Genomic DNA, 23,618 nt, shown 5'->3' on the forward strand with positions numbered 1-23,618 from the left:
TGACTCCTAATCAGTGAATGTATTCCTGCCCCAAAGCTCTTCACCATGCATTAAATCACACCACTTCATTCCAAAGTTTTCCACACAACTTCCCCATGTCTTCTTAGTACAACCCCCAAATCAATTCGTGCATCTTTGCCCCAGTTCCTCGGTCATACTGGATTCCTTCCTGACAAACGATTATGACATTGGCATACCACAAAAGCACATTTACAATTTTAAAAGAATCTACAGGAAAATAGGGGCAATACAAGCCATAATAAACTGTGATGCCAAATTTTGCTAAAGATAGCTATCAACCTATGCCTCAAAGCCCAACTACAGTTGTAGGATTTCAGCAGGCTTTTATGTTCCCATGGTAACCAACATATGGGCAAAGCTTATAAACATATCTTAAGAAAGACTGTGAGTGGAAAACATGCTGCACTGAACTGGGAAGAGCCAGTTCTAGCCCCAGCTCTGTGGCTGATCAGCTGGGTGGGCTAGGTTAGCTATTTATAACTGACCCACTGTCTCAGACTCTACCAGTGTTTTTCAAAATGTGTGCTCAGGTCACCTACATCAAAATCAATAGTTATGCTTTTGTAAAATACATATTCTTGGGCTCCATCAGAACCACAGAATCAGAATTTCTGGGTTGGGGAACCAATAATCACATTTTTAACAAGATCCCCAGTGATTCTTACGTTTATTTTTTTTTTTTTTTTGTCTTTTTTTTTCTTCCTTTTTGTGGAGAATGGGGTCTCACTATATTGCCCAGGCAGGTCTTGAACTCCTGGGCTCAAGCTATTCTCCTGCCTCTGCCTCCCTGAGAGCTGGGATTACAGGCGTGAGCCACTGCGCCCGGCCAGGTGATTCTTAAATGCGCTAAAATCTGAGAATCACAGGGCTCTCTAATCCTTCTTCCAGTATGTTAGAGTTCCCTGCTTATTCATGCAGGTCAGAAGTTGATTGCTTGGACCCAAAGAATCATTACAAAAATCCCTAAACCACAACCAGGCAGAATATGTTTGTCAGAATACTCTATCATTCAACGAATATTTACCCAGTACTTTCTACATGTCAGGCACTATCCTTGGGATACATCAGTCAAAAGCATGACAAATGCCTGCCCTCATGGAGCTCCCATTCTAGTGTATGGAAACAGAGATAATAAATAAGCTGTTAATTAACATAAAGATGGATGAACTATGTAGCATGTAAACAGAGTAAGGAAAAGGGGGTCAGGATGGAGGGTTGTTAAAATGTCTCCTAAATTATATGCATCCACAGAAATCAACTTACATGTTTATTGCAAAAGCTTGACAGGCAGGCCCAATTGCATCTTGAAGTAAACCTCGGGAATGTGGTAGATGCTTCTGGTGCACTGCCCAGTCCCTTTTAGGGCTGATACAACTCTGATATAACTTCACTTCCAACCTCTCTCCTCACCCTGCTCCTTTCACATCCTGTCAATGACTCAATGACTGAGACTGATGGGCCCCTGCCTCAAGGTGGGGCCAACCTGGTGGTGTAGTTTCACTCCCTGAGCTCTCTCCTGCTAGTTTTCCCCTACCCTATCCTGCTGTCCTCCCTCTCATTGTCCTGGGAGCACTCTTTGATAAATCACTTGCTTGAGAATCCCTGTCTCCAGTTCTGCAGTTAACAGAATTCAGCCTAAGACAGGGTCGCCAAGCAATAGGAAAGGATACTTATGGTAGGGTTCTACAGACTAGGAGGCCTGAGGATTGTTAGGGTTCACTCTCCCCCAAATCTTTATTGTTCCGTTTTCATCCTCAATTTATATGTAAATATTCAGGGTCTCTGGGTGCTTGACATGACCCTGTGGAGGTGAGCAGTGAGGCACTCTGAGAGGCACTGCCTGCTATCTGGCCCTCTGTTCTTCTGATTCCTTCACTCCTTCAGCCACAGACACTTTCCAAGTGCCTACAATGTGGCAGGAACTGTGCTGGGCTTGGGAATACAGCACACACATAATAAGGTCCTCAATATCATACTTGATGTTTTGTCAAACTCTGTTAATACTCGAAAATGGCCCCAGCTTGTGAGTAATTAGCTGGCTCAAAGATCACGTTCACGTAGCTTTCTCATCCGCAATTTTTTAAAACCAATTTTGACACATCTTTGCTCAAATAAATGAACGTTCCTATCTTAAAGGCCTTCTTGAAGCAAAAAGAGAAGGGCGGATGGGGGGCAGAAGGGGCGGGGCCAGAGCATGTTCTAATGTAACATGAGAAAACATGTGCATGCCAGCGTTGTTTATTATGAAAAGAAAAGCCCTGCTTTTCCTTCATACACTGTTTTTCACACTCCCCACATCAGAGATTGATTTCTTTTTTCAGTGATGCTGACGGATGTCCAAGGAGACATTCTTCACACTCTTGACAACACAGCCATTCTTGAAATATTTACAAGGTTAAGAAAATGCTTAGGAGGTTTTCTTTCAAATAAATTTTGTAATATAAACTTTCTTTGCTCCTGGCATCTTGCGGTGGCCGGGGAGGGGCAGGTAACACGAAAAAAAATTAAATGGGGTTTATCTGTAGAAGTTTACCAGGGACCTCAGTGGTGAAGGCCTACCTGCCTGCCTGCCCCAGATAGCTGAGAATAAGGCCTGGGCCAGACAAGAGGGTGGGGGTGAGGGTCTTGAACAGGCAGAGCTCCTCCCAAGGGGCTGAGCCCCTCTCACTCTGATGTAGTCAGAAGCTCCAGGAATACTTGATGGACGTGATTTCCTACAGGCAAAAGGAAATAAACAGTTCTGCATACGTAAAGGACTGAGGTCATTGCCCCCTGGTGTTTCTCACCTGGCAGGAGAGAGGAGGGGCTGTAGAATTTAGGGAGATGATGGTGACTCAGTGCTGAAAGTTTCCTGCAAGCAGGAAGAGCTGCCATGTTACTCACAGGCCACTTTCCCTGTGTCTACTCACAAGCTCACCCAAGAAAGAGCCTGTGCCTTCGGGGCTCATCTCGTCCCTCATGTCTCTCCTCACAACCAAAAGGAAGGCCTAGAACAGCTCCACTCGGGGAATGAGTGCAGGAGAGTCACCAGGGCATGGTGGGCCAATGCAGATTTGGATTCAGTAGCTCCTGGGTGGTGGGACCTCACAGTCTGCATCTCTACTAAACTCCAGGTAATCCCAATGCCCACGCAGTCTCCGAACCACACTTGGATAGGAGTGGCCTAGCTGGTTCCAAACCATCTATCTCATGCTGTGGCGGAGAGGAGGAGTTGGCTCATGTGGTTAGATTGACAAAGGTGGTGTTTTTCTGATGACAGCAAATCTCCAATTTTAGCCCTGGAGACTATTCCAGCGATGGAGTGCTGCTGCTATTGCTGTCTCTTACTGCCCTTCTTTCTCCGTCACACAGTCCAGCATGACTGGTGCTCCGGCCAGCTGCCTGCCTCCTGTACCTTAGCGCAGGGTAGACCCCCTGGAAGAGAACATTCACAAGACACAAAAGCCTAAAATGAAATTTCGCATCCACCAGGCGATTCTCTGCCCAGTCACCCCGCCTCCAACTGCTTTAGGAGCAGCAGCGAGTGGCCACTCAGCAAGGCAGCCTTTCCTCTGCTGCAGGAAGGCGTGCACTTCTAGCTGGAGCCCACTCCCCCTCTGCAGCAGAGTGTGCTTTTCATTAAACAGCCACTCCAGATGAAAGGGCCATTTGCTTCCAAATTGCATAAATTGCTATTTCTTTATTGCTCTCCTAACAGGGGCTGCCCTAAAATTGGCGTGAAGGGCTTCCAGTTTGCATTCTTCCTGTTTTCCAAGCCTTGCTCATTTTTCACAGCTCTTGAACTCTTTCAGTTCCAGCCTGCTTGAGTGGGAGGCAGAGCAGAGGGTGGGGCGGGGGTGGAGGGGGCTAATTAACCCAGGCTAAGAGCAGCTTTGGCAAGAAGCCAGGGGAGGGAGGCCTTGCTAGGTGGAGCTGGCACCTGGCTTGTTGTGTGGATAATGACTCAGGGACCACAAGAGAACCTGGGTAAGGTGCAGTTTGGGCAGCAGCAAATATCTGGCTTGAATCATGGCTGGATGTTTACTGTGTTATTTAGAAGGAAACCTGGAGCTGCGATGATTCCTTAATAGAATAAGGCAGGCTGACACAGACATGAAAGCTGTCAAGTCAGAATAAGGTATGCCTGTCGGCTTTGTCTCTAGGATGTTCTGTTCTTTGATTTGTCACAGAGGATGGAGCAGTTCTGAACAGCAGATCACTGTTCAGAAGCAGCCTAGCATTAAGTGAATCAGAGAGTGCCCTCCTAGGTGGAGAGGGGAAGGGCACATTGCTTCAGGGAGAGGTGATGAAATTGTCTCCTTCTTGGAGGCCATCTCAGCTCACCAAGAGGTCCCTGAAACTGTGTACCTTGGCACTGGCTTCTTCAATGCCAAGGCAGGACTGGGCTGGACTGACAGGTCCTTCAAGAAACTGGGGTAAACACAACTTTCTTGCCTGGACCGTCTTGGATCTCTTGGGGACATTCTCAGAGGGCATGGGTTTGGGCTGGGCTCTGTGCTGGGAAAAGGGCCCTTGAAGCAGACAGGAGAGTTAATATGTTTAAAGAGCTTAGATCATTGTCCAGCACATCATAAGCCCTAAATAAATAATAGCTTTTTATTTTATTTTATTTTATTTTATTTTTTGAGACAACATCTTGCTCTGTCACCCAGGCTGGAGTGCAGTGGCTCAAACTTGGCTCACTGCAACCTCACCCTCCCTGGTTCAAGCAATTCCCCTGCCTCAGCATCCTGAGTAGCTGGGATTACAGGCTCATCCACCAAGCCTGGCTAATTTTTTTGTACTTTTAGTAGAGACAAGGTTTCACCATGTCGGCCAGACTGGTCTCGAATTCCCGACCTCAGGCAATCTGCCCACCTTGGCCTCCCAAAGTGCTGGTATCACAGGCGTGAGCCACCACCCCTGGCCTAATAGCTATTTTTATTTGGCAATCTGATTCATTCCAGAGGTGCCCCAAACCCACCTGGAACTGAATAACACTAGCTGGTCAGAAGTAATCATCCTGCCTGAGTTTCCTTAAATCAGTCTCCAACCAGCCTGTCACCATCAATGTAATGTATGTTGCAGCAAGTTCTTTACTGATCAAAAAGAGTAAACATTTTCCACAGATTTATGTCTTTAACAAAATAATTGAATTAGCGTGGGTTTAAAGTTGCTTTCTGAGTAGTAGGGAAAATTAGTTAGTTATAGCTGACTCTCAGGGAATGACACAATAATCCCCCACATTTGCCAGCTGTGCTGTAGCAGAGCTGAACACTGAAGCCACACTGCCTGGGTTTTACTCCTGGCTCAGCTGGTCACTAGCTATGTGGCCTTGGGCAAGCAACTTTACCTTCTTTACCTCAGTTTCCTCATCTGTAGATGGGAATGGTAAGAGAACCTACCTCAGAGAGTTGTGGTGAGGACCGAGTGGGTTCATAGGTGGAGAGCATTTAGCATAGTGCCTGGCATGTAACTAGTGCTACTATACTGTCACCCCTTTGGAGGTACTGTGTCATTTGCCATGCGTCTACCAGTAGAAAGAAGGCCATGAACCACCACACTGGATTGTCTATGGGTCATTCCATCAGTAAATTGGTTGGTAAGTTGGTTGAGTAGTACTTCTCCTCATGTACTAGACTGTATATGAAGGCAGTGAATTTCATCTGTTTTATCAATAACTGAATCCCCAGCACCTATAACAGGTCCTGGCCCATTGAACAATGTAGGTCCTTGATAAACATCTGTGAAATATTGAATCAATGAATTAACATCAATTGAAAGGATTTTGGCCAGGTGCAGTGGCTCACACCTGTAATCCCAGCACTTTGGGAGGCCAAGGTGGGCAGATCACGCTGGTCAGGAGTTCGAGACCAGCCTGGCCAACATGGTGAAACCCCATCTCCACCAAAAATTACAAAAATTAGCCAGGCACAGTGGTGCGTGCCTGTAGTCCCAGCTACTCGGGAGGCTGAGACAAGAGAGTCACTTGAACCCAGGAGGCAGAGGTTGCAGTGAGCCAAGATCATGCCACTGCACTCCAGCCTGGGCGAGAGAGCAAGACTCCATCTCAAAAAATAAAATAAAATAAAATAAAATAAAATAAAATAAAATAAAATAAAATAAAATAAATTGAAAAGATTTCATGCGTATCTGCTAGACTGACAATATTTTTCCAGGGTAAGAATTGTTATCTGGCTTACTCCGCCTCTGTCTGTCTACTCCATCCTACGGTCCATCCTCAAGTGTCTAAATTTTGTCTAGGGATTAAGCATCAGGGGAGTTTGGCTTGCAGAGAAACCGCTCTGTGTTCTGGTTCTCTTCCGGCCCACAGAGAGCCTGACACCCCACTGTGCATCTGTACACAGAGAAATTTGGGGGAGGCTCCAAACTATTCTAGCTGCTGCTCTATAGGAGTCTGAGGAAGTAGAGTGTAAGTGAAGCTTTGGAGAAGTGAAAATGTGGTTAGGAGGGAAAAAAGAAAAGAGCAAAATAAGAGCATATCTGTAGGGGACACTTGTCATGTTTCCTGGCTGCACGGCACCTGTTGAAAAGCCTTCCACTATTTGGAGAAAGTCCTGCCTTATGAGCTCATCTGAAAACATGTTCCTAGGCTCCCTTGCAGCTAATGCCCTGGCATGTGATCTGGGCTCCACCCACCAGACATGATGCTTGTGTGAGACTTGAGACTTCTCTTTGCAAGTGGACAATGTAAGAATGCCAGTGCCATACAGAATCCATTTTCTGGTGAAGATGGTGGAGGGGATGTTTTGTAGTGGCAGTGGCTGAAAAGTCAAATTCCTGGTTCAGAAGTGCTACTGCTGGTGTTGAGGGCAGCAGCAGTTGCAGTAAAGTAAGATCCTGGTTTAAGTAGCGACACTGAGAACCGTAGCATCCAGTGCCTGGTGGTAGTGGTGATAGAGCAGTTCTGTGAATGTTATTTCTCAAAACGCAGCCTCAAGCCTGTATCTCCAGTCTTCCTGATAATTCTGTGAGCTACCTAATACCCTTTGTGTAAACGCCTTTTCTACCTAACCAAAGAAATGTAAGTGAAAAGGTGCAGATTGCTGAACCACAAAACACATGTTTAAAGCATATCCCAGGAAAGAAAACGAAAAAAATTTTTTGTGTGGTTGAATGCACATAACATAAAATTTACCATTTCAACCATTTTTGTGTACAATTTAGTAGCATTAAGTACATTCAGAATATAGTGAAGCCATCACCGCTATCCATTTCCAGAACTATGAAAATAAAAAATTTTAACATAGATTATGTCTTTGAATATTCCACATTTCTAGGTCAGTTTTAATTCAAGTTAACATTTAATTATTTAGTTTCTACAACGTAAGCTCCACAGCTCTGTTGTTTATTGCTGTATTACCAACATCTTGTAGATGCGAGAAAAATATCTGTTTGATATTGAGTGATCAAATGGGATATTCTTGAGTCTAGTGCTTGTGCGGTGCCTGGGAATCTGGATGGGGGTGTAGACAAGTGTATACACACAGTGCGTGGGGGTAGATGCTCTCTCTGTTAGTGGGAAGAAGTGATCTTATTGAAGGCGTGAAGCAGCGATTCCCAGACAGGGCACATCTGTGCCCTGGGTTGTAGGGGGCTGGAGAGGCTAATGTAAATTACACTTCTACTTGGAATGAAGCTAACAAGGTCAACTAAAAGGCTCCCATGGCTGGGATTATTATAATAAGTTAGTGGGGCTACATCAGTTAGTTTCTGCTTCTCAGAAGCTTAGGCTGGCTTTCAGTGATGTCATAAGGATTTCTTAAGATTTTTTGGGGAAAAATTAATAATAAAACAATATTTGGTGGTGCAAGAGTTGAGGGACCATTTGGTCATTTATTCAATATTATTTATTGAGCATCTACTTTGCACCAAGTTCTTTTCTGAGAACTGAGGTCTCTGCAGCAAACAAAACAGACATGTGCCTGATATTGAGACTTTACATACTAATGGAAGAGACAGAAAATAAACAAACATCAGATATGTCTGGTGGGGAAAGTGCTGGAAAGGAAAATAAGGCCGGGTAAGGGTGGAGAGGGTGACTGGAGGTATACGTGATTTTTGGTAGCGTTGTCATGGAGGATCTCTGAGAAGGTGATATTTGAGCGAAGACCTGAGGGAAGGGAGAGAAGGTGCTGCAGAGACATCTAGAGTGTTCCAGATACACAGAACAGGAGGTACAGAGCTCTGCGGAAGGGTCATGCTTGGCAAATCCCTGGAACAGCAAGGAAGTCTGTGTGACCGGAGTGGAGCATGGGGAGAGTTGTAGGCGAGAAGGTCAAAGAGGAAGCAGAGACAACATTTTGCTCTAGAAGATCCTGAACGAATATTGCTAAGCACAGCAGACATACCTCCTTGGTCTCAAATGAAATGTTTCTCTGAAGCGTTCACCACCCTACAGGAGGAGGATGAAGGGACCACTGGCTCTTTCCTCCCAGGCTTTCTGATAGCTCTGTCTTGAGTCCTAGTTATCATGGTGAATTGCCATTTTCATTCTCTGGCTTCCTGGGCACAAGCTGGCTTTTCTGCAGTGAGAGGGGAGCCATTGGTCTGCTTTCAGCAAGTCCCAGGCAGAGTGTCACCTCAGTGCCTGCCACGGGGCTGGCCATGTTGCCGATGAGTGGGGTGTGATCCTTATCATTAAGGAAAAGATGCAAGTGTGAGAGGAAAAGCAGAGATTGAATGTGGAAGGACAAAAGGAGAAGAGAGAACTAGAACGAAGGGGCCTATGAAAATGTGAGTCCCCACCTCCCCAAAAGTGTTGGCTTGGGTCTCTTGAAGATGATTGCTTTGACTTCTGCTGCATAGTTTCTCTTTAATTTTCCTGATATTAAGAGAAAAGGGGGCTGGGGCTGAGCAGAGAGTCTGATAAACACAACGAGGGCCCTGTGTTCCTTCCTGGGGCGCTCGCGACGTGGAATGTGTCAGATTTGAAGCTGGCATGAGGGCGCCAGCCACAGCCCTGCCAACCCTCTGCACAGTTGAACATCTGATTAAATACATGGGGAATGATGCTGTTTTCTTTCAGCCCGTTCTTCGCTGATACCAACTATCCTTTGATATAAAACGGAATCTATCAGAATCAGCAGTTCCTTGTTGGGAAGGGCTATGTTGTATTTCTCTCCATGTGATATGTAATCTCAGTGTCCCTGAGTTCCTAGCCTTCTGCAAGCTCATTTTCTTTAACACTAGATAGTGATAGCCTGAATCCTTGCTCTGTGTGACTGCAAGATACTAGGACAGTCCAGACAGTACTGAAGATATTTGCCAAGTGCCTGTGTGTCCTGGGTGTTGCCTGTCACTTACCCCCTACCTCCCATCCCACGACACCTTCCCCCTCTCCGCTGTAGCTGGCCCTCCAGTCTCTCGTACTATTGCCTCTTTCTGCTCTGCTTCTACCTGGTTGTGGACACAGTCTTCCCCTATATTCTCTACCTCACCTACCAAACCAGGCTGGTATGTGTGTGGAGGCAGGGCTGAGTCAGAATTTTTTTTTTTTTCTGAAGTAGGGTCTTACTCCAATGTCCAGGTAGAGTGCAGTGGTGTGATCTTGGCTCACTGCAGCCTTCACCCCCACAGGCTCAAGCCACCCTCCCACCTCAGCCTCCTGAGTAGCTAGGACTACAGGCACATGCCACCACGCCCAGATAATTGTTTTTTTGTATCTTTAGTAGAGACGGGCTTTTGCCATGTTGCCCAGGCTGGTCTTGAACTCCTGGCATCAAGCAATCTGCCCACCTTGGCCTCCCAAAGTGCTGGGATTACAGGCGTGAGCAATGAGAGTCAGAATATTTAACAACTGCTGTGGCCCAGAGAATGGCCAAACCATCCTAAAGGATCCTTGTGGTGTCAGGCGTAACCCTTTAGGGTTATGGATCACGGGGTGGCTAAGGGGGCTTGGGGTGGGCTGGGGTACGCAAGGTAACAGTGTCCTAGGGGATAACTGGGAGAGAAAGCCTCAGGATAGCGGCCATCTACCAACCAGTATGAAATATTTTAATATTTTAACACCTAGTACAGCTGTACAGTTGGTGCTCACTCAGTAGTTTTGTGTACCCAATTTGCTGAGGGGTGGAGCACATTGCTTGGGCAACTGAAAATTAGATCTTGAACATCACCGTAGGCCTATCATCATCCCCCATTAGAAGGAGCCCCTCACTGACAGTCTCTCTTTTTGGCTACCAGTTGGCCTACATGATTGTGGGGTCTCTTCCCTCAGAACCAAGTTCCTTCTCAAATCTGCTTTCACGCTCAAGCCTAGAATTCTTCCCCAGCTCAGCTCACACCAGAATTTCTGTATTTTACATTTGTCAGGGACAAACCGACAACGCCTTCACAAAAACAACCAAAACTGCTGCCCAAGGAAATCACTGTTGATTTTACTTTACTTACGAAGAACAACCTCAGTCCACCTTCGCCTCATTTTTCACAGCCAAGTGCCATGAAATATTTTCTTACACAGCAGAGCAGTTTTATCTCTAGGATGAATTCTGTCCCCATCCCCTAGAGCAAGGGTGACAACTTGCAGCCATATTTTAAAATAGCATTTTGGGGTTTCTGTATTAGACATGAAAATCACCTAGCTTTCCATGTCTAAGATAGATCATAGAGGCTGAATAAATGCTATTAAGAGGCTCAATAAATGATATTTTCTCCATCACTCCTTAGCCACACCTCCTACTAGGTTCTCAATAATTTTATTGAAGAACTTGATTGATGGATTGATCGACCCATTTATTCATCTGTTCAACAAATCGGTCTTTAGAGCCTACTATGTGTCACCTCTTAGTAGGTTCTCAATAACTTTATTGAAGAAATTGATTGATTGTTTCATTCATTCATTCACCTGTTCAACAAATACATATTTAGAGCCTACTGTGTGTCAGGCACTGTGCTCTTTGGAAAAACGGGAAAACAAAAAGGACAAAGATCCCTGCTCTCACAGAGCTTACATTTTAGTGGGGGAGACAGCAATCACAAATAAATATTTAAAACATAGAGTATTGAAATAGTAATAAGTGCTAAGGAGGTAAAAAGCAGAAAAGATGCATAGGCAGTGTGGAGGGAAGGGAGTGCCCGGTTTTAGATAGAGAACTAGGGAGGGCACTGAGGAAAAGGTGACGTCTGAGTGAAGGCCTGAAGGAGGAGAAAGTGAACTGTGCTGATATCTGGGGGAGGATGAGGAGAAGAAAACCCATTGCACATGCTGAGCAAAACCAATGACACTGAGAAAGCCCAGTTTGTAACATGATCAAATTGAAATACAGACAGGTGCTTTCAGTGGTGTTTGGTTTTCTCCTTCATTGAATAAGGATTAGTGTTTTGTTTGTTTGTTTGTTTTTTGAGATGGAGTTTTGCTCTTGCTGCCCAGGCAGGAGTGCAGTGGCGCGATCTCAGCTCACTGCAACCTCCACCTCCCGGGTTCAAGTGATTCTTCTACCTCAGCCTCCCAAGTAGCTGAGATTACAGGCGTCTGCCATCACACCTGGCTAATTTTTTGTATTGTTAGTAGAGTCGGGGCTTTACCATGTTGGCCAGGCTGGTCTCGTGCTCCTGACCTCAGGTGATCCACCTGCCTCAGCCTCCCAAAGTGCTAAGATTATAGGCGTGAGCCACCACGCCCGGCCTAGATTTTGTGTGTGTGTGTGTGTGTGTGTGTGTGTGTGTGTGTGTGTGTGTGTGTTTTAATGAAGAAACTACTTTGTCTTCCTGGTCAGTGCTTTTGGCAATCATCACATTTTTCCCTCCATCTCATTCATTACAGGAGGATGAATATCCCTGGCAGAGTTGTGTCAGACTACTAAACTTATGGTACTTATGATTTGTTTAGGGCAGAAAATAGAAACAAATGTGACATTTACTTTCCTGGTGTTCTGCATTTTCCCCAGTAAATCAATCATGGTAGTTAATTAATTGTGGGCTACATTTATGTGCCTGAATCAAGTACAGCTGTTCCAAATAAGTTCACATTGAAATGACCCAATAATAACTGTTTGCTATTATGTTTCCAGAAGCACATTTGCCCTGGGCAGTTTTGTTCACTCACAAACTCTGTTGCCTATAGCAACAAATGTTTACATTTAGGCTGATAGGAACCTGTAAGAAGTGATCGATTTTTAGAGGATTTCAAGATTGAAAAACAGTTCTGGCTGGGCGCGGTGGCTCATGCCTATAATCCCATCACTTTGGGAGGCCGAGGTGGGCGGATCACCTGAGGTCGGGAATTCGAGACCAGCCTGACCAACATGCAGAAACCCCGTCTCTACTAAAAATACAAAAAATTAGCCGGGCATGGTGGTGCATGCCTGTAATCCCAGCTACTTGGGAAGCTGAGACAGGAGAATTGCTTGAATCTGGGAGGCAGAGGTTGCGGTGAGCCAGGATCATGCCATTGCACTCCAGCCTGGACAAAAGAGTGACATTTTGTCTAAAAAAAAAAAAAAAAAGAAAGAAAGAGAAAGAAAAACAGTTCTGTCTTCTAGCAACTCACATGCCCATCACATCTTGTGCCTTTTTTTTTTTTTTTTTGAGACAGAGTCTCGCTCTATTGTCCAGGCTAGAGTGCAGTGGCGTGATCTTTGCCCACTGCAACCTCTACCTCCCAGGTTCAAGCAATTCTCCTGCCTCAGCCTCCCGAGTAGCTGGGACTACGGGTGCGTGCCACCATGTCTGGCTAATTTTTGTATTTTTAGTAGAGACGGGTTTTCACCATATTGGTCAGGCTGGTCTCGAACTCCTGATCTCAAATGATCCACCTGCCTCCGCCTCCTAAAGTACTGGGATTACAGGCGTGAGCCACCTTGCCCAAACCTGAGGTAGCATTCTTAATAATGAGGTTCACATGGCAAAGCAGCCCAGTGGTTTTTAGCTCTTTCCTGCTTTTTAGCTCCTTAGCATTTAGCCCTGTTTCACAGGCTGCCGTTACACATGAAGAATGCTGCTGTGTGGAGTGCCCTTCCTTGTATTACATGTCCTTCAGGAGGGGCATCTTTGGAAGGAGTGGCCAGCCTATTCCCAATAACCCAGGTGCATGGGCACCTGGCCAGGCCAGCCAGCCCACCTCCCTTCTTATTCAGCCATGCTCTTCAATAGTTTGATTAAATTACCCATCAGAAGAAAGTATTGTCTGCATGGTTATTCCTGGAAAAAACAAGTCAGTAAAATTCACATACTTAGATAAAATGTGTTCTAATTACGGCTTCCTTGTTTATTTGGGTGAGTCATTTCACCTCTCTGAGCCATAGTTTCCTCATTTGTAAAATGGGAAGAACAATCATACCAATCTTATAGGGCTATGGTATCAAATAAATAAAACATCTTACATGATGCCTAGCATGGCAAGAAATCCTGGCCACTATTATTCAAGTTATTTTGAAGATCAAATTAGATCGTAGCTGTGGAAGTACTTTGTCCTTTGTAAAGAATCACCACCACTATCACCACCACCACCAATTACCACCACTACCTTCACCATCACCATCATTACCACCACCACCATTACCACCCCACCACCACCATTATCCCCACCACCACCATTACCACCACCACCCAATTACCACCATCACCACTACCACCACCATACCCCACTACCACCATCAATTACCACCACCACCATCATTACCACTACAACCACCACCACTACCACCATCACCATCGCCACCACTACTGCCACCATCACTAATATCATTGTCATCATCATCATCATCATCACTATCACCACCTCTACTATCATAAAGGATCCCTGTCTTCTACACACTTATAAACCTCTCTTCACCTTAACACAGTGCTGAGTATACCAAAGACATTTAATTTATATTATTTCATGACGATGCAGCCTGCTGTGGTGAAGGACATGAGACTAAAGTCAGAGGCTTTAAAGTTTTAGGCTCCACTAAATATTTATGTGACCTTAGAGAAGTCACTGAAATCCTCTCAGCTTTATCTGACTATAAAATGAAGAAGTTGGAGCCCAAAATTCTCATAATGCTCAAAGTTTTACAATCCGGTGTAAAATGAGGGCAAGACTGGCACTGTGAGTATCAATTTCTGTGAGATGAGAGGTCTGGGAAGTTTCAGCTTCAGTCTCAGTTTTCTTGTTCTCCCTACCTTCAGACTTACCCTAGCCAACTTATCTTCTTAGAAAGACCAGAAGAACTTTCTTAAATGAAAACTCAATGACATTACTTGGCTGCTTAGCATCTGTCAGTGACTTCCCATTGCCTTAAGAATAGAATCTAAACTCTATGACATGACATGCTAAGGGCAGCTTGTAACCATGAAACATTGGAAAGAACATATATGTCTCCTGTTGAGGACAGAAGTAAAAGTCAAACTGTGACATTTCAACAGAATATTATTTGCAAGTTAAAATAGTGCTGTAAAGACTAAGTAATAACATGGAAAGTACTTATAATGAAATAAGTTGAAGAATGCAAGCAAAAATATTTTATACACAGTATCATTTTAGCCATGCTAAATAAGACAAACCAGTTTATTTCTTAAAAAAATACAACTTTTAAAAACCCCAAACATAAATAGTAGTTGATTTGAACAGTTTTTTTCCTCCTTTGTAACTTTACTGTTTTGTAATTTTTTTGCTTAATGAGTGCCTATTATTTAAAAAATTTTAAATATTCAATGCTTTTTAAAAAATTCCAAAAGTAAATCATGTTCATTTTAGAAACTTAAAAAAATCCAGGTAAGAAAAAACCCAAAACTACATGTACTCCCTGTTTCTCAGAAATAACCACCGCTAAATCCTCTTATATATTCTCCTTCTTGTATATTCCTATATCTATGCAAATCTAAAACGTTATACAAATTCTGGCACTCAGAGTGGCCCAGTCCAGATGAGCAGTGCCATTGGAGCGTTCCCATTTCCTGAAGTTCACCCTGCCTGGGTGTTACATCTCGCATAAGGTTTACTCGCATTTTCTACCCTGCAGTGGCAGCTCTCATTCCTACTTCCTGGATTCATGGCTGGAAGGTGCTTCTGGGTCCAGGACAGAAGAAATGTTCTTTTTTTTACCTTTTATTTTGAGATAGAGTCTCGCTCTATTGTCCAGGCTGGAGTGCAGTGGCGTGATCTTTGCTCGCTGCAACCTCCACCTCCCAGGTTCAAGCAATTCTCCTGCCTCAGCCTCCCGAGTAGCTGGGACTACAGGTGCGTGCCACCATGTCCAGCTAATTTTTGTATTTTTAGTAGAGATGGGTTTTCACCACGTTGGCCAGGCTGCTCTCGAACTCCTGGCGTCAAGTGGTCCCCCCGCCTGGCCTCCCAAAGAGCTAGGATTACAGGCGTGAGCTGCTGCACTTGGCCAAGGAGAGAAGAAATATTTTCTAAATGAGAAGTTCAGTTGCTTTCTTCTCATTTTACTCTTAATGCACAGAAAGCAAACTTTGGAACTCCCAATACAATTTAATCACAGAGGCATTAGTCACAGATATTTAATCATTCCTAATGGCGAAATTGTAAAACTCTCTGGCCACTTTCATGAACACTCTTTCTTAGAGTTTCTGAAAAGGTGGTGCCCCACTGTCCCCATGACTGGAGGAAATAAAAAGTGAAAGTAGGATAAGGCTCTTCTGTGGACCCGACCCACATGGTCCACAGCTGGGTAACTGGTGCTACTAATGGCAAGTTTTCTCATTTGTGCCCACAAAGATAGTTTCACCAAGATTGGAAACTGGTAGGGAGACTTTTATAGAAACTCAGCCCACTCACAAAGCCTGATCCTACCGGGAACCAAGCTTTGGGGCTTACCCAACCAAACTGTGAAACAAGTGTACTCATTCAACATCCACTTGAATGGTGACTCTATATAGTAGATGTGCCAGGTGTCAGGGAACAATGGCTACCAAGATAGCAAGTTCCCTTCTGGTGGTGGAAATGCCCCCTTCTCTCAAAATAAGAGTAAATACATGAAGAGTCAGTTCTGGGATGAGCAGCAGGAAGGGTTTTCCAGGAAGAGGCTATGACACATGCAAAGATGGAGAAGAGCTGGGTATGTCCAAGGGACTGAAACAAGATCAGGGCATCTTCAGAGCAGTGATGGGAAGTGGCAGAGGATGAGGTGGAATTCGCAGGGGATTTAAGGCCATGGTGAACAGTGGGGATGTCATTCTCAGGGCAGTAGAGAGCTGCAGAAGGAGTTTAAGCAGAGCAGAGACATGAGGTTGGACTTGGGGAACCCTGGCCTCTCTTTCACTCCCTTCCAGGTACCCACCTCACCCCTGTCCCCCTATGTTCTTAGCTGCCCTCAAATCCTAGATTTTTTTTTTGAGACGGACTCTCACTCTGTCACCCAGGCTGCAGTGCAGTGGTGGGATCTCGGCTCACTGCAACCTCTTCCTCCCGGATTCAAGTGATTCTCCTTCCTCAGCCTCCCAAGTAGCTGGGACTACAGGCACATGCCACCATGCCTAGCTAATTTTTATTTTTATTTTTGTATTTTTGGTAGAGATGGGGTTTCACCATGTTGGCCAGGCTGGTCTTGAACACCTGATCTCAAGTGATCTGCCTGCCTCAGCCTCCCAAAGTGCTGGGATTACAGGCATGAGCCACCGCACCCGGCCCTCACATCCTAGATTTCTAAAATGACTTTCAATCTTAAGAGGCAAACGCCAGAAGACATCATCAGGATTTTGCACTGTAATGGCAGTCAAAGCCTCAGCAACAAGGGTTGATTGTCTGAATACAGAATTATAGGTGTTGACCAGGAGGCAGGAGGAATTGGTGGAACGTTCTTTAATTATGGGCTGTTCTCCCAATTCATCACATACCTCACAAAGGGTTCAGATTAGTCTCAAAGGAAGCTGAGAAAGCACCTTTTGCCTGTTTTCCTGATGGTGGGACAACAGAACCATCACCATATAGAGGGCAGGATTAGAATCCTAGGGTCTTAACAACAGAAAGGATCCTTGAGTTCCTTTGAGCCACAGCCCACCCATCACCCAGGCTCTTCTGAAGGGCAGGCTAAAATGGTTTTCTTCACTTCTATCAGGTTTGCATAAGTGGCATCTCATAATGTTTTTCATCTGAGAAGGGCTAATGAGTGGAGAAAGAGCCAGTGGGGTCTAGGTTATCCACAAATTAAACACCTAATCTTGATGTCATAAGAGGTGGTGTTTGATTTTCAGGAGAAATCAACGTAAACCTCGAATAACTGAGCTGACATCTATTGCATTATTTCCCACTTAGTCTTATCATGCAGGGCTTTATGGTATTTTTCTAATACATCTTTGTCTCCTCTGAATCTTTGAAATCTTATCAGGCAGCTGCTGCAATACATCTTTTGAATTTTGGAAATTTTAATGCAATAAAGCAATTACCTGTTGCCTAAAGACAGTGTCAAATATTATCAGGTGGATCTCAGAAGCCCCAAGAAATTTCTGCTCTCTTCTACCCTTCTTCCTCCCCACCAAATCACACTCTCCCACCCCCACCAACACATACACCTTTATTCTCCCTTCAAAACCCCAGCCTTGGCTTGGCACATGGACTCCTTTTCACCTATGTCAACCGTTCACTCTGGCTAACCCATTTCCTGCCCCAGCCTGTACAAGGCTAGCACAGTGATTGTTCCATTTGCTCTGCAAAAAGTCAAATGTCACCCTCTGATGTTTACTTGCTTTGACGTCTCTTGGCCATGGTGTGTGGGGAAACTTACCTGCTCCATGACACTCCTCCTCACCCCTGATTGTGGGCACACAGGCTCTTCTAGTTGCAATTGCTCATTTCTACCCGCACATCCTTTCAGTGGTAGGACTTCTTATCATCTTACTAACAAAAATAGCAACAACACTTACCAGGGACTTACTGTGAGTCAGATGCTCTTCTAAGCACATTTGGATCTCCTAGCTCATTTAACCCTCGCAATAACCATCTGAGGTCGATGCAATCATAGACCCTATTTACAAACAAGGAAACCAAGACACTGAGAGGCTAAAGTCCCCTGTCCAAGGTCAGCAAGGTACTAAGTGGCAAAATCAGGGCTCTTAACCACCGGGGGTCTTCTCTGCTTATTTTCTTCTTTTCCATTAATCTCCTAGACCAGCTCTCACTACTCTGTGCCAAGCACCTTGCCAGGCACTTGGGATTCAAGGATGAATAAGTTGAAGCCTTGCCTGCAGTCTAATTGAGATAAGCAGGCATGTAGTAGACTAGAATGTGCTGGGTGGGGAACGGGAGGTCTGGCCAGGGTGCTGTAGAAAGACTTTGAAGGCAAGTTGGAGCCTGTGATACCTTATCTGAAACATTTACGTGGGTGTATGTGATAGTGCTCTGTAAACCGTATAAACTTCTCTTCCACTGCAAGATGTTATTTTGTTTGCTTCCTTCTGTCTCTTTCTTCAGCTTTTGAAACCTCAATTATCTTTCCCTTTTACTCCAGGAGAAGAGTATTTGAACTTAGCTGTGCATTAAAATCACCCATGTGGCAGCAGCTGGCTGGTTTTCCTCCTGGCTATGCAGTTGACCAGTTTCTCAGTCCCTTACACTCAGAGGTGGTGTGTGCCTGTGGCTGGCCAACGGAGTGAGGATGGAAGTAATGATGCTCACCCCCAAGCCTGGCCCATAACACCTCTCTTGAATCCTTCTTCCCTTCCTCCCCTCTCCCAGATGGATTTGAGCATCCAGTGGAGGACTCTGGGGGGATTCCAGTTTGAGAATCACCAACCCCATACATTTGTTTTAACCACTGCTGACTACCTTTGCTACATTCAGCACTTTCAGCTGGCTTGATGTTTCTTGAGTGGCTTACAAATGCAGACTGATATTTTCATCTTTAACTTTTCTCAGAGGAAATACTCTTTCTGCCATTGTGGGCTATTGGCTGTACATGTGAGCAGATAAGAAAGACGGGTGTCTAAGGGTCCTAACACACACTGGAGGCACTGGACAGAAAGTATTTTCCTTTCCCTTAGGACTGAAGTCACGTCATACTCTATGAGGGCAGAGACGCTGAGAGTGACTCGAATACTTTCTTTGGACCTGTGAAGTTTGCTTTCAATAATAATAGTTATTATTTTGATTGAATTCAATAAACATAAATCAATACATACATATATGAATACAATAATATTGAATCATCTAATATGAGCCAACTACTATGCTAAACACAGTAGCTCATGTAATCCTTACAGCAGCTGTAGGAGGCAGGCATTATTGTGATTATCCTGTTATACGAATGGAAGGAAGTCACAGAGATGTCAAGTTATTGCTCAGGATCACACGACCAGGAGCAGGAGAGCCAGATCTGAAAGGCCATCTCTGACCCCAGGCTTACAGGACTACCCTCTGTGTATGTAACCTTCACGTAGCTGCCTGGGCCCCCAGACCCTTCACCCTGCCACCTTCTTGCCACACCCTCTCTCTCTGTGGCGTTTTTCAATCTAGATCACGGTGCGTGGGAAGTCCACCCTCCTTGCCTGCTGCTCACCACGCTTTCTGTAATTAAAATTTAGTCCATTTGAACAAAGCCTGGAACCTGACGATTCTGCCTAGTTTTCTCCATCACCATGGCAACCAAATTCTTGGCTGAAACTGGATCCCTGGAGGTAAGAAAATGCAAGAAAAAAGCGAAGTGCAGAGAAGACTCTTAGAGCTGGGGAGTGGTTTTCCCCGGTGAGTAGCATCTACCATTGCCTAGATCCTCGCCTGCTGCCACCCTCCCTGACTCAAGGCCATTTTAGCTATTAAGTACCATCAAGGGCCTAACCAAGATGTTTAAGACCCCCTCCCCTAAAAAATAGTAAGGAACTCCAAAGTAGAAAAAGAACTGCAAAACTGAAATTAAAGGTTGGATTAAATGCCTACAAAAATTACATGCTGATCTCGTGAATAAATTGGGAATCCATAAAACTTCATTATGCTTAAAAACAATAAGGCTTGCTTTTCTTTCTTTGAAAAGATTTTCTGGCTTGCATACTGATGGTTGAGAAAGCACAGCCAATCATAGATTGAATGTATTCCTGGTAGGCGAATTATTTTAAAAGTAGAATTATAAAAGCATCATTTTTTTTACAGTCAAAATGCTAGCAAATAAAACTTGCTCACACTGGCCAAATACTTAACACATAAGATGTATGGGGTTTTTTTGTTTGTTGGTTGGTTGGTTGGGTTTTTTTTGAGACAGGATCTCACTCTGGCCTCACAGGCTGGAGTGCAGTGGCACAATCATAGCTCACTGCAGCCTCTAACTCCTGGGCTCAGATGATCCTCCTGCCTCAGCCTCTCACCTCAGCCTCCTGAGTAACTGAAACTACAGGCTCATACCACCATGCCCAGCTAGTGGTTTTTTTAAAAAGATTTTTTTTTAAGAGATGGGGTCTGGCTGTGTTGCCCAGGCTGGTCTCAAATTCCTGGCCTCAGGCAATCCTCCAGCCTCAACCCAAAGTGCTGGGATTACAAGATATGAACCACTGCGCCCAGCCCCGCATGCTTTTTAATATGTTTGCTGATGTGGAGTGGAGCCTCCAAACGAATTCTTGAACTCACTTGGAATCATACAAATCCACTTCACAAACCCTGAGAGCTTAGTAGACAAGAAACAGCTGGGGCGCGAGAGCGGAAGGGTGGCCCTGGGTGAGGTGGGAGGTTCAAGAGGGGAAGTAGCCTCCTTAAATGAAATGGAAGTGTTTACCCAGCCAGCCTATCTCAGGGAGAGTGACAGTTTGAATGTATCCAATAGATTCCAGCTGCCCTGGCTGGAAACAAGCAAAGAAAAGCCTGCTTCCCGTTTTCCCTTCGCTGTAGGGGACTGGGAACCCTTTATTTTTATGGGGTTGGGGGAAATGACAGGGGCTGCCATCGTCCTATGTGATTTTCTTCCGTTCAGCGAGGTGGAGAATATGCCTTTTTTATCATTCAGCCCGAAGAACTCACTTGACTCACAGGCATTGCAAATCCACATCTATTTTCTTATCAAAGTCCTGGACCAGAGGGAGAACCAAGCAGTTGTCTCCCCAACATCAGGGCTGGCTCAGGGAGAGAGCTCTGTGGCTCTGTGATAAAACTGAATGCAGAAGTTAATCAGGGAACCACCTCTGTCCTTTGTCTCAGCTGCCTGAACCTCCTGGTAATGCAGGCAATGTGCACTGAGCTCCTGGGGTCCCAGGGCCCAGCCTCGATGTGACACTCGGAGTGCCAGGACCTGGTTTTCTCACCTGAGAGGAGGATAACCATTCCTGACTCTCTCCTGGTTTTTCTAGAGGAAAGAAAAGTAATAATGATTCCTGTCACTTTTTCCCATCAGAGAAATTGTAGGCTAGAATAGGATAACAGGTATGAAATTGCCTCAAGAGGTTTAAAGCGTTGCTATTCAAAGTGTGGCCCTCAGGCCAGCAGCCTCATTTGAGAGCTTATTCAAACGACATACTAGACTCTCAGGCCTGCCGCACACCTACTGAATCAGAGCCTGCATTCAAACAAGATCCCAGGGGATTTGTACGCAAATTAAGCACTGAGAAGCACTGATTTTTAAAACCCTGTAAAGCATATCTTGTAAGGTATTAGTAGGCAATGATGTATTGAATGTCTGTCTTCTTCTCTGTTAGCTCTATGAGGTCAGGCCCCGAACTGGCTTGTTACCCACTGTACTCCACTTTTTGTTTCAGTGTCTGGCATACAGTAGGCACTCAATATTTGCTGAATTAATTAATAAGCCTTATATCCTGTGTGACTGACCCCAGAGGGTGGTAAGAATAGACAGGATTCTAAACTTATGCCCTGGTGAGAGGTGCCAAGCCACCTGCATTTGACATCTGGTCCCATGCCCTGTGTAGGGGCGCAGTGGTTCTCAAATTTGACTGTGCACCTGGAGGCCTTGTTAAAAAGCAGATGGCTGGGCCCCACCCTTAGAGTTTTGGTTTCAACAGGTCTGGGATTGGTGGGAGCGGGAACATTTCTAATAAGTTCCGGAGGATGCTGCTGCTGCTGTCCAGGGCCCCCACCTGGAGAACATAGCCTGCCTGGTGCATTGATTATACCTGAATAAGTGTCTTCATATTTTAAATGCAGAACATGAGGATTCACAGTGACAAAAACATCAAATTGGCAGAAAAAAGCATTTTGCAGACCAACGAGTATGGCTGCTATTTCAGGTCCTGGCATGATTTTCAGGTGGCTGGGGCAGCCTGAGATGGGGCAAGGACAGTGGTACCAAGGGGCCAGAGGATGGGATGGTGTCGGTGGCCACAAGGTTATAATTTGGGGCCCCAAGGTGTGGCTCCAGGGTCACAGCTGGCTGTGTGTCAGGGCCAAGTGTAAGTCCTATAGGCTACAGTTTTCCTTCCCTTGCCCAGGCTCCTGAATCGCCAGGGGTGGGACCCAGGTGGCTGCGCTAAGAAGTCAGCAAGGCACTCTCGGGTTATTTACTACCAAACAGCAACAGCAATCACCACCCATCTCCTATGTGCTAGGGCTTGAGCTAAGTACTTTACAGATATTATCTCATCAGATTGTCACAGTAGCCCATGAGGTAAGTATATTAGTTCTCTATTTGCTGCTATAACAATTACAATGCAGTAGCTTAAAATAACACAGATATGTTACTACAGTTCTGAATGCCAGAAGCCTGACACAGGTCTCACTGGGCTAAAATTAGGGTGTCAGCAGGGCTGAAGGCTCTCTAGGGGAGAATCCATTTTTGTGCCCTTTCCAGCTTCTAGAGGCGGCCCTGTTCCCTGGTTCACGGTGTCCTCCTCCATCTTCCAAGCCAGCAACATCACATCTCTGCCTGCCTCCTGCTTCCACTCTTAAGGACTCTTTGGTTACATTGGGCCCACCTGGATTATTCAGATTAATCTTTCTATTTTTAGATCAGATTAATATCCTTAATTCCATCTGCAATTTTAATTTCCCTTCGCCATGGTACCTAACATATTTATAAGTTCCATGGATTCGAATGTGAACATCTTTAGGGACCATTATTCTGCTTACCACAGTGATAGCTCCTGTGCGTCACCACTTTGGAGATGAGAACATTTAGGTTTAGAGACATTAGGCATTTTCCTAGAGTCACACAACTAGAAGTGGCTGTCTTAGCCTGAGTCTTAGCCCAAAGCAGAACTTAACACAAAAATGTGAAGTCGAGTCCTCTATTGGGGAGTGTGATCCAGTGAGCGGGAGAAATGGGGGAGCAAAGCAGGGAAAGAGAGAGAGTTACAAAGATGCCGCATCCAACTGCTCATTGCCTGGGGGCAGACAATGGGGCGAGAAAGGGGAAAGCTTTAGGCATGTGTTTCCTCCAGGTTCCAGGTTGCACTTGCCGAGCATGAAGCAGGTTCTGGGTCCCTCCCTGACTGTGTCTCCGAAGCCCAGGGGAGGTGCTGTTAGATTGCATCTAGGTGCAGCAGGGTTGGCCCCCACTCAGTACTGGTCACCAGCACCCTGGAAGAGGCTGAAATAAGAGGCAGTTGAGGCTGAGAGACTGAATGGTGGCATAAGGGTGGCATGTTAAAGCCAGATAGGTCTCTCTGACCCTGGACATCCGATTCCAGCCGGCATGTCTTAGCCCCATCACCACAACCAACACCCACCCCCCTGGAATAATAGAAGTGCCACTCAGCTGGGAACCCTGACCTCCCTAAGAGGGGCA

The sequence above is a fragment of the Hylobates moloch genome, unplaced genomic scaffold (genome assembly GCF_009828535.3).
Source record: "Hylobates moloch isolate HMO894 unplaced genomic scaffold, HMol_V3 SCAFFOLD_9, whole genome shotgun sequence".
Taxonomy (NCBI): domain Eukaryota; kingdom Metazoa; phylum Chordata; class Mammalia; order Primates; family Hylobatidae; genus Hylobates; species Hylobates moloch.